This window comes from Metopolophium dirhodum, chromosome 5 (genome assembly GCF_019925205.1).
Source record: "Metopolophium dirhodum isolate CAU chromosome 5, ASM1992520v1, whole genome shotgun sequence".
NCBI classification, from domain to species: Eukaryota; Metazoa; Arthropoda; class Insecta; order Hemiptera; family Aphididae; genus Metopolophium; species Metopolophium dirhodum.
This window is the reverse complement of record NC_083564.1, coordinates 19,571,852-19,582,281: the sequence shown is the minus strand read 5'-3', so window position 1 is coordinate 19,582,281 and position 10,430 is coordinate 19,571,852. Positions and strand designations below refer to the sequence as shown.

Genomic DNA, 10,430 nt, shown 5'->3' with positions numbered 1-10,430 from the left:
AACTTAAAACTATATATTAGACAAATAAAGTAATAAATAATTTAAAAGTGACAATAATTGCATTTGGAAACTATGGACTACGAGTAATACTAAAGTATGCGTCCAACCGGATTTTATAATATTATTCATTATCTATTAAATTACAAATTTCAACATTCAAGGTTAACTTAAGCCAACACTTCTTCGTTTTTCTTGGTAACTTGCTGTGTATCATTTTCTGTTTCTTCTTGATTTTTTACGGAACATTTTTATTTGCACAGTTCAGGAATAGTAAACTTTTTCATCTCTGCAAACAATAAAACCCATATTACATGCATTATATTTATGCATAAATTAATTAAATAAATCGTATGATGAATATTGATACATGTATAAAGTAAAAAAAGGTGGATAAGTGGATGTCGCTCTGCTGTACAGTAGGTTACAAGTGGGTCACTGTAATGGATGGTGTTAAATTTGAATTCAATGATATAATATCATTGTATAAGAAAAACGATTCTGAGCGAAAACGGTCAGTCAGCCTATGATATTACCAAGTATATTTGATGATATTATTGAGAATAAAGTAATTTATATATAACCTATTTACGTGGAGCCTTGTTTTCAATTTTCAATCCTTAGCCATAAAAGTTAAACATTTTATACATTTTTAAATACAAAATAATTAATAAATTATAAATTTGATAAATGTTGTCAAAATTTGAACTTTAAATGCTTATAAAAAAAAATTGTGCCTATGTATTTTCAATATTTTTCAACTGCTATTAGAACGATATATCAGGAGCCTTATATTAAAATTTCACGCTTTTTACCCAACAAATAAAATTTTATTGATATTTATAGAAAAAAAAAACTAAAAAAATTAAAAACTGACAATGTCCCTAAACAGCTCAAAAAGAGTCAAAATATTTTATAAATTTTATGGTATATAGAAAATGCTAATATAAACATTCAGTGATTTTTTTAAGTATCTACGGTCATTCGTTTTTTAATTACAATAAAATAAGAAAATTGTTACAAGAGAAATCGAGTGAATATCAAATGTTGTAAAAATATCAATTTCAGACGCTCATAAAAATTTAATTTAAGTTTCTTGTAGACATTTTTTTTTTGATAAAGGTAGACAAACTTATGAGTAATCTTATATTACATTTTCAAATCTTAGATTTAAAAAGGAAAATTTTTATGAATTCTCAACTTATAATAATTTGCTAATTTTCGTGATTTTTCCGTATTTTGTCAAAATTTGAAGTTTTTTGTATGTGTCGCTGAGCAGTTACCCCAGATATAGTACAGTGCAGTAAACATAGTTGTCAATCCGTGGGTAATGGGTATCGTATGTATATAGGTCATAATGATATTGTAACTACATAATAATATTACCCAGGCTAAATCTGTATAAGATTATACATAATTGATTCAGATCTCCAGGATCATAGTTTTCAAGTACAATATTATAGTATAATTGTATTAAATCACTATTAAGATATGTTAAATAATATTTTTTTTAATTTTATAAAGCATTATAATGTATCTAATATATATTAGATTCCGAGTGGTGTGGTGTACCTATACAATAAGTATAGTCGAAATAATTCTTCGATTTTTAATTTCAGTATTTTTTCTGGTGGGGGGGGATGAATTTAATTGGTATTTGAGTGATCAAATGGGAATTTTCACGCAAAACCCGTTTTCAACAACATCAATTTTGTTTTATTGGTGTAAGTCAAAACAAAAGTAACCTTAGATACATGGCATTTTTAACTGAATGTTTATATTAAAAATTTTTATATACCTACTATAAAATATAATATTTTTGTAATTTTAACTCTTTTTAAGCCATTTATAAGCATAAGAAATTTTCAATTTGTATTAGCTATCTTAGCTTAACTATCATCGATTAAAATGTTTTTGCTAGATTAAGAAACTTGAAAATTTAATACAAGGTTTTTCATAAGTTTTGGTTAGAGGAAATGAACAAAAAAGTTGAGCGTATACGTTATTTTATGAGTGTCTACAGTTAGAATTTTGACAAAATTATTTTGAGCTATAATTTATAAAAATGTTATTTTGTAGTTAATAATTTATAAAATGAACAGTTTTTATAGCTAAGGATTGAAATTTATAACAAGATTTCTCATAAGTAATTTATACTGTAATCAAAAAAATCTAAAAATATATATAGGTAAATACAGTTTTTTTTTATAGATATTTTTGATTAAAATAAGGACAACATTTAAAACTTAAACAAATAAAAATTAAGTATTCGTCTTATTCCAATACAATTTATATTTTATCAGTATATGTTGATTTATGATTTCTGTACTCAATCAAACATTTATTTTAAAATCAGATTGTATAATATGTGAGTAGCGGTTCTTTCTTTTCAATACCTTTATTTATAACACCTATCTACCTATTTATTATTAATTACCCGGCACAAATCGTCGCGAGCCCATTCACAGAAAATTTGACGCTTTAGTGTCAGGTATTCGCGCACACAGTTGTACCTATCAATTGATTTTTTTTTTTTTATTATGATTTGAATGAATATCTAAAATATATTATTAATTATGTATTTTAATTAGTGTTCACTATAATACTTACTATTAATATTGTCCTTAAGTTGTATTGCATGAATTTCGAAGTAGTTTTTGACACTATCTAAAATTAAAAAAAAAATTGAGGCACAATATTATTGTATAGTTATACACTATTTATTTACTATTATCTTCTTATATTTTAGTTACCTATTTTATCTACTATTTTGTAAAAGCCGTTTATTCTTATAGTAAATAAATAAATAAACAATGTATTTGCTTTTATCAGTGAAACTATCCTATCTCCAATTATAATAGTTTTACTGATTATTTGTTTTTAATACGAAACTACCTGTATGGACATTTAATGTCCCCAGCCCCTACACCGGAATTAAACATTTTTTTGCCAATATTTAGCGCAAGTAGTACCTATTAGTATATGACGTATTTTCATGCTAGTACTTTTGTAATTTGAATTTTGAATGCTTTTTATCCAAGCAATGTATCAAAATTTAGGAGGGGGCTGTCGAACATGTGCCCCCCTCATCCACGTATTAACAGCATGAAAATGAGGGTGAGGTGAATAAAACTGATAATTCTACGTTCAATGAAATCTTTTAGCTGCATTGATCGTTCTACAAAATTAAATAAAACAACAGAAATTAATATGAAACTTCTTTTTAATATAAAATAATATTGTTGGTTTGGTGAAGGAAATTCAGCCCAAATACTTGGCGGAAATTGGCAATGATTTTCAATTTAGTTAAGTAGAATAAATGTAGTCAAAAAATATAAAACCGTGGTCATGTGGACAAATTGATTAAATTAATTCGTGAAGTGCGTCAACTACTTGTTACTACTATTTTGGCAACGTCACATAAAATATTTTATGCTCAAGCGTGTTGCTAAAAAGGTATGAAAACCTATGAGGCCTGTCAAATTGTCAACAGACAACGATGGAAACTAACCTAACCTAACCTAACCGACGTGATTTTGTTCGCTGGCCATAATATGTTCCCCTTGGCTAGAGTGTGCGCCGGAAGGCCCTAAAATAGCCGAAACGTAACAGACTTTAAAATGAAAATGTTCATGGATCTACTCACACAATACAAGTGATTAAAATCACTTTAAAATAATTTTGTAATCTAAGCTTTTTTTGCTATATTATGATTCAATATAACTGTTTCTATTATAAATAAAGTATTAATTGCAGTACTATAATGTAGTATAATTAGCGATTCTGATAAAATTAAAAAAATATAATTTACCATCCATATTTAGGTTTAAGGATTTGCCGTCTGGGCCTATAACAAAACATAATTATAAAAAGATATTAAATGTCTACTAAGAAGTAAGAACTACGTTTTAAAGTCTGAGCGGAGCGATGTGTGTTTTTTTTTTTAAATTTGTGCCTGTGTACACAATACGTAGCCGAAATAATGCTTGGATTTTAAAATATTCAAGTCTCTGGTGGGAAAATTAATTTAGATGATGGAATCGAGAAGGCAAAATTGAAAACTCTTAGTAGTTTTCAAAAGCACAAGGAAAAACAAAAAAAAAGATAAGGAAAAATTGAAATTTTTACGCAAAATCAGTTTTTGACAAAAACGATTTTAGGTTTTGATGTAACTTTAAAAAAATAACTGTAGATACATGAAATTTTTATCAACTGTTTATAATATTATTTGAATTTTTCAGACCATAAAATTTGCAAATTATTTTATAGTTAAAAATTTATAAAATGTTCTCAATTTGTATAGTTAGGAATTGAAAACTTAAAACAAGGTTCAACTTAAGTAGTTCAATCTAATCTAATAAAATATATACTCAGTTTTTTTATTGTTCTTTTAATTTCAAATTTGGACGAAATTAGTTTGGCGCAATTTAAAATTGGTTACTGGGTACTTGAAATTTGAAAAATCCCAGCTGTTCTAAATTTGGTCGGTAACAATAACTGAATCAGCACGTACAAATCTAAGATGGGACAAATTCAACTATCAAATGAGGCAGTCGTTGGAGTTAAAATTTTAATCGATCGGCGGTAATCAAATCAGCAGTGATTTTTTAATCAATATTTAGCCCAATCGCAGCATAGGACTCCAAATAGATGGACACGCGTCGTACACTAAAATATAGTTACTTTAATCTAAAATATAATTCAGTATTTTAGTATATACTTTGTTTTTACCTTTCTCAGAATCGTTCAAATTAGCTAAAGAAAAAAATATGAAAGTGTTAATGATTATTGATATAAAATATATTATCTAATATTACCTATATCTATTTTTACCCTTATAATTTATTAAAGAACTCATTTTTATTTATTTATTTTTTTTTATACCTATTTAAATTGAAAGAATCATTGTATCTCAAATTGTTAACTTTATAGGTTGTAATAATATTTATAATGTTTTGAATTCCGATATTTCAGTATTTATTAACGTGATGGATCTTTGACCCTTAAGGGGCCTCGCTACGGTCATTATTTTTAAGGGGCAATATTTAGGAAATTTCTAATCTTGTCATAGCCGCCCGGGATCTATGTGTTAGTTGTAAATGATTATTAGTGTGAGTGAAATTAAATGCGAGTATCCTCTCTTGTACGCACAAGCACATGTCAATAACTCGATAACCATATCAATGTAACTACACAAATTTTACAAAAACATACATTCGTTTTGACAAAATTAAAGTTAGGTAACATTGTCTGATTTTGATTCTGAAAAAATATTTGAATTCAGCAGAAAAATGTCTGTAGATCGTACGAACCATTTTCCGTTTTTAATGTTAGTTAAATTTTAATTATGATTCGAAAAAGTTGATATTTTCAAGTTTCAATTACAGTTCACAATAATATAAAATTTAGTTTTTAAAAAGTGCTTCGTAGGATCTATAGACAATTTTCTGGTGAGTTCAAATTTTTTTTCAGAATCAAAATCGGACAACGTTAACTAACTTTAATATCATTGATAGTTTACGCAGAAATATCAAGTTTAAAAATTCGAAAATGATGATATTGAAGAACGTTTACAAATGCATTTTATTCTAGTTAGTCTGCGTTAGTAGACAATACCATTAACAGAATTTACTATAATACCTACATAGCAATACTACAGTATGTACACATATTTTTTAAAATAAATAATTAAATTTAAAGGAATTGATTTTGATTTTATTTATTATTTTATTTCAGTCATTTGTGATGAACTTCAAATTTATTTTTTAAAAATTTTCTCACGAACCTCTATAGACATTTTTACAAAACAAAGGTTTTGGAAGAATGTATCCAATTTTTTTTAGAAAGGACCAAATGCTGAAAGTTGTTTATAAAATTTGAGGTCATTTTGGGAGAAAACTGTTTTTTTCTTCATGGAGTCCCAGGAAATATGGAATTATTGGAGAATTTAATAATAAAACATTTCCGAAAATAAATGTTTTCTTTGTTTCTTCACATATTTTAACAATCTAATGCTTTTTAAACTATTTATTTTCAACATATTCTTTACTCTATTGATAATAAATGATTAAAACTTCATTAGTATTATTTATATCAATTTGAGTTATAGATTATCTATAATAATTCTCTTACCTATTTCGTATGATGTTAAAAAATTTTTGTACGGATTTTTCTCTAATAAATACATATAATATATATTTTGTTATTACATAGAATAGGCAACAGTCTTATTCTACTATGATTTACATTTCAGAAATCTTTTAATTTATGATTTCTATACCCCTTAGACATTTCGTTTAAAATTAGTAGTATAAAATTTAAATTGGCCCCAATATATATTATGTATAAATTGAGCGTATAGATTAAAGAACGTTACGCTAGTACTCCAAGTATGACATTTTTTTCTAAAAATGTCTTAAGGATTTATTATGAAATTTTACCACGATAATTTGTTTTGCAAACATTAAAAAGTTCAATATTGATAGTGTGCGAATAAAATCAGTGATAAGTCATCACAATAATTGTTGGCTAATTAATTGTGCAGTGTTTGGGAATACAATGATCATAACGTGTCAGACGCATAATTTTTTTTGATAAAAATATTTCATTTGAAATCTTTGATTACATCTATTTTAAGTTAATACATTTAAGACTTTAAATCGAAAGATACATTTTGATATATACCAGGGTGACGTCACACAGGCACCCTGATAGCTCAATAGTAAGTTTTATAATATGATTTCTGTTTAGTCAGATTGACGTTAAGCTATATTGGAAGAGGAAGACCAAGGATGGAATACTTGAAACGAATCATTATGTTAGAAATGGGAAAGATGGAAGATTCAAAGGAATTAAGATACAAAAGGAAAGCATGGAGAACTACGACGACAAACAGCAATCAAACACAATTTTTTGATTACACAAAGAAGAATTTACAAAACAAAATGATCGTGGTACATTTTGATTTTGTTATAAAATGGTTGCATAGTATACGACAATTCAAAACTTGGGCTGCTGGTGTCTCATGGCTCAGAAAATTATATCTTAATTAGTTAAATGTAGTCCAGTGCCGTAGCCAGGGGGTGGGCACTGGGGGCACGTTAGTGGTGTGTGTGTGTGTGTAGTGACTGATCATTAGTATATTCCTCTAACGCTTTATGTAATTATTGTAATTGAAGATAAAGACGGCTAAGATTCTTGGACGTCAGTAACGTACATATGCGCAGTCACGTCACTATATTTTGTGATAAAGAAATGTTTAACTCCCATGTACCACGAAACTCCCAAAATGAGGAAGAAAAATTCAACTAGTACCAAAAGCCCTATTTCCATTTGAAAACCAATCTCTTTTCTAGGTTATGTAGGAAATGGATTTTTGATATTTTGTAGTATTATTTAATTAGTATACCAAATTAATTTTTTTTTTTCAAAATTCAATTTTATTTTAGTATTGCTAAAAAAAATAATTCGTTTCGTACAAAACACAGACAAAAAGCGAAGAAATTCATATATTTTTTCGAAATTAAAATTGGACTTCTGGAAATATATTTTTTTTCCGCTTATTGGTCTAATGCACAAAAAACGACCAGCTTCAACGACCCTAATATAGTCTTGTATTTTTGTTGGTAAATTTTAATAATATTCGAACAAAAAATGGAATATTTTGTTTACAACGCATTTTGATAAAATGATAATATATTTTTTATATGCTTATATTCATGAATACATTAACCTATGGTTTACAATAATATTAGTACATTGTTATATTAAATGGAGGTACCATAGTTGTTAACATAAATATAAAGTCATAAAAATAGTAGATACACTTTATGAACAAAGGGGTCATAATTAGATATTCTAGTATTTAAAACTAGGTTAGAGAAAAAATTAAGTGCCCCCCCCCAAAAAAAAAAAAAATTCTGATTACGGCACTGAAATGTACCCATGTCGTCTAATTTCTAGAGTATGTATTTTTTTTGTCAAATAATCATATACTCACCATCATACGTATATTTTTTACCATTATGCACTGTTTAAAAATGTATAATTTTAAAAAATTTATGTTAATACAAACACAATTAATATGTATGCATATTTTTAACAATATTAACGTTAACCATGTATGGAGACTGATATTAAAATCAAGTTTGAATAAGATAGTATAATTTTTATCTCACTAAAGTTGAGCACATATTGAACTAATACGTTACGTTTGAAATTTTACATTTTATATAAAACAGGTTATTTTTTAAAATGTCATATTAACACAACAATTTCAAGACATTATAAATTAATAGTAACATTTAAACAGTGCCTAGGTCAGTTTTTCAAAAAATCTAATTTGATTATGCAGGATATATAAAAACTATTGATACTAGAAATGATCATCTATTCTTTAATAAATAATTAAATCTAAAAATAATTTGTTAAACTTAATTTGACAATTTTTGTGTTTTTATGTCTGTCATTTATGTAACCATTAATATTAGGTATCTATAATATGATTAAATATTATTAAATTGGAAAATTGATTTTATTTTTATATTGTCATTTAACACATCATCATTAGATTACTGATTAGGTTAAAAAAATTATTACCAAGTAGATAGCTGGATATAGAAAGTCGACACTCTAAAAGTATAAAAGAAAATTGTTAACTAAATAAATATTTGCTTGTTTTTAAAAATAAATATAATTAAATTGTGTTTATATTTTACAGTAACACAGTTAGAATGTATTTATCAAATAATATCAAGAGTAATGTCAATCTTGTAAAAGATACTTTTTAAAAGTACAAATGTATAGATACTTATTTTAAAAAGGATTTGAGCACGCATATACAAAATACAAATACACCACGTCTCTATCTCTAATAATATATTTCCCCATTTCGTATATAAGAAAATACTTTGTAGGTTGCAAATTGGACCAGCGAAGATGAGGATAAGTAAATTATCAATTGTAGGCCAGTAGGTCACACATTGGACCGGTGCTTATAGCTATTTATTTTGTTGATAATGTTAATCTTCTTCCTATCGTGTCAGTCAGTGTTTTTTTTAAATTTGCAATCATTTATTTTCCCAATATTCGATGATTCTTAACATTTTATCTGTGTTTTCCGTCAGTCCAATGGAGTCTTTCATTTCACATCTACTATAGGTACAATGATGTACACTAAAATAAATGGCTTGCTGCTTCGCATTATCTGTCATTCCACATCTATTTGAGTTTTCCTTAGTTCTTCTCACTTATGTTCTCAGACGGTTGAGAGTTTTCAACATATTCCATGGTAGGTTATGACCAGGTGAGGGGGTTAGAATTATATGGGTACGTCCCAGCCACCGAGCACATCCTTTTTTGTTCGCTCCTTCCATGCTTCAATCCGGCTTACCATAGGGTTTTCCCTTAGTGCTGATGTTGTTTTCATAAAGTATTTACCTGGTTCTAACCTGCTACGCGTTGGAGTAAATGCCCGTCGTCGTTTATTTGTTTTTTCCCTTTCTATCTTTGCTGATAAACACTCGGTTCCAACTGATTTTTCAGGTATATAGGAGTTTCCGTTATTGGGAGACTAAAATAAACGAGATATATGTTGTACGGGAATGTTGTTATTTTCTTTTGTAAGGAGATTTCATTCTTATAGGGGGTCCGCCATAAGGAGATTTTACTATGTATTTACCTATTATGTGATTGACTTGTATTTTATTATAAATCAAGTGAAAATAGTATAATATGATCTTACCCGTAATATCTGTGAATGTATAAACGTACATCGTGATTAGTGTTATAAATTATAAATATTTTATATAATCGTTGGACTTACTTTTATCGTATGCTGTAAATTTATAAATACGTAATAAATATTGAAGTTATTAAAGTATTACGATTTGGAATACAGCTGATCAATTAATTTAATAATATTATTTGAAATATTTGAAATAAATATCGAATTTGATTGATGACTAGCTCCAATACCTAGGACCTAGCCACCTATAGGTACATAATTAAAAAATCTATTTGGCATAATATATAGGTATCTACAACCCAGCCCCTGTATTGAAATCGTATAATATAACATGCCTGCAGTCTTGGGTAAAATACTTTTTAAAAGTATTTGGAATAAATACTCAAATATTCATGAAAAATAGTATTCTGAATAAAGTATTTAGAATACTATAAAACTATTCGAAATACTATATATTTTTTTGTTTTAGATATTAATAAAATAATAATTATTGCTTTTGGGAAATTATAGCCAATTTTTAAATATATAATATATTGTTTGTAAATTAAAATTACAATATACCTATTTTGCGTGAACAACTAAATATTAATAATAATAATAATAATATCCTAGTTTCTAGATATGACTATTAAATGAGTCTAGAATCTAGTTAATAATATAGCCATGTCATATAAATATATTCTGACAT

General features: G+C 26.8%; 1 pseudogene; it reads right to left on the bottom strand.

Moving 5' to 3' along the window:
* Positions 1-167: 167 nt before the first annotated feature.
* Positions 168-9,285, bottom strand: LOC132945623 (uncharacterized; annotated as a pseudogene).
* Positions 9,286-10,430: the final 1,145 nt, after the last annotated feature.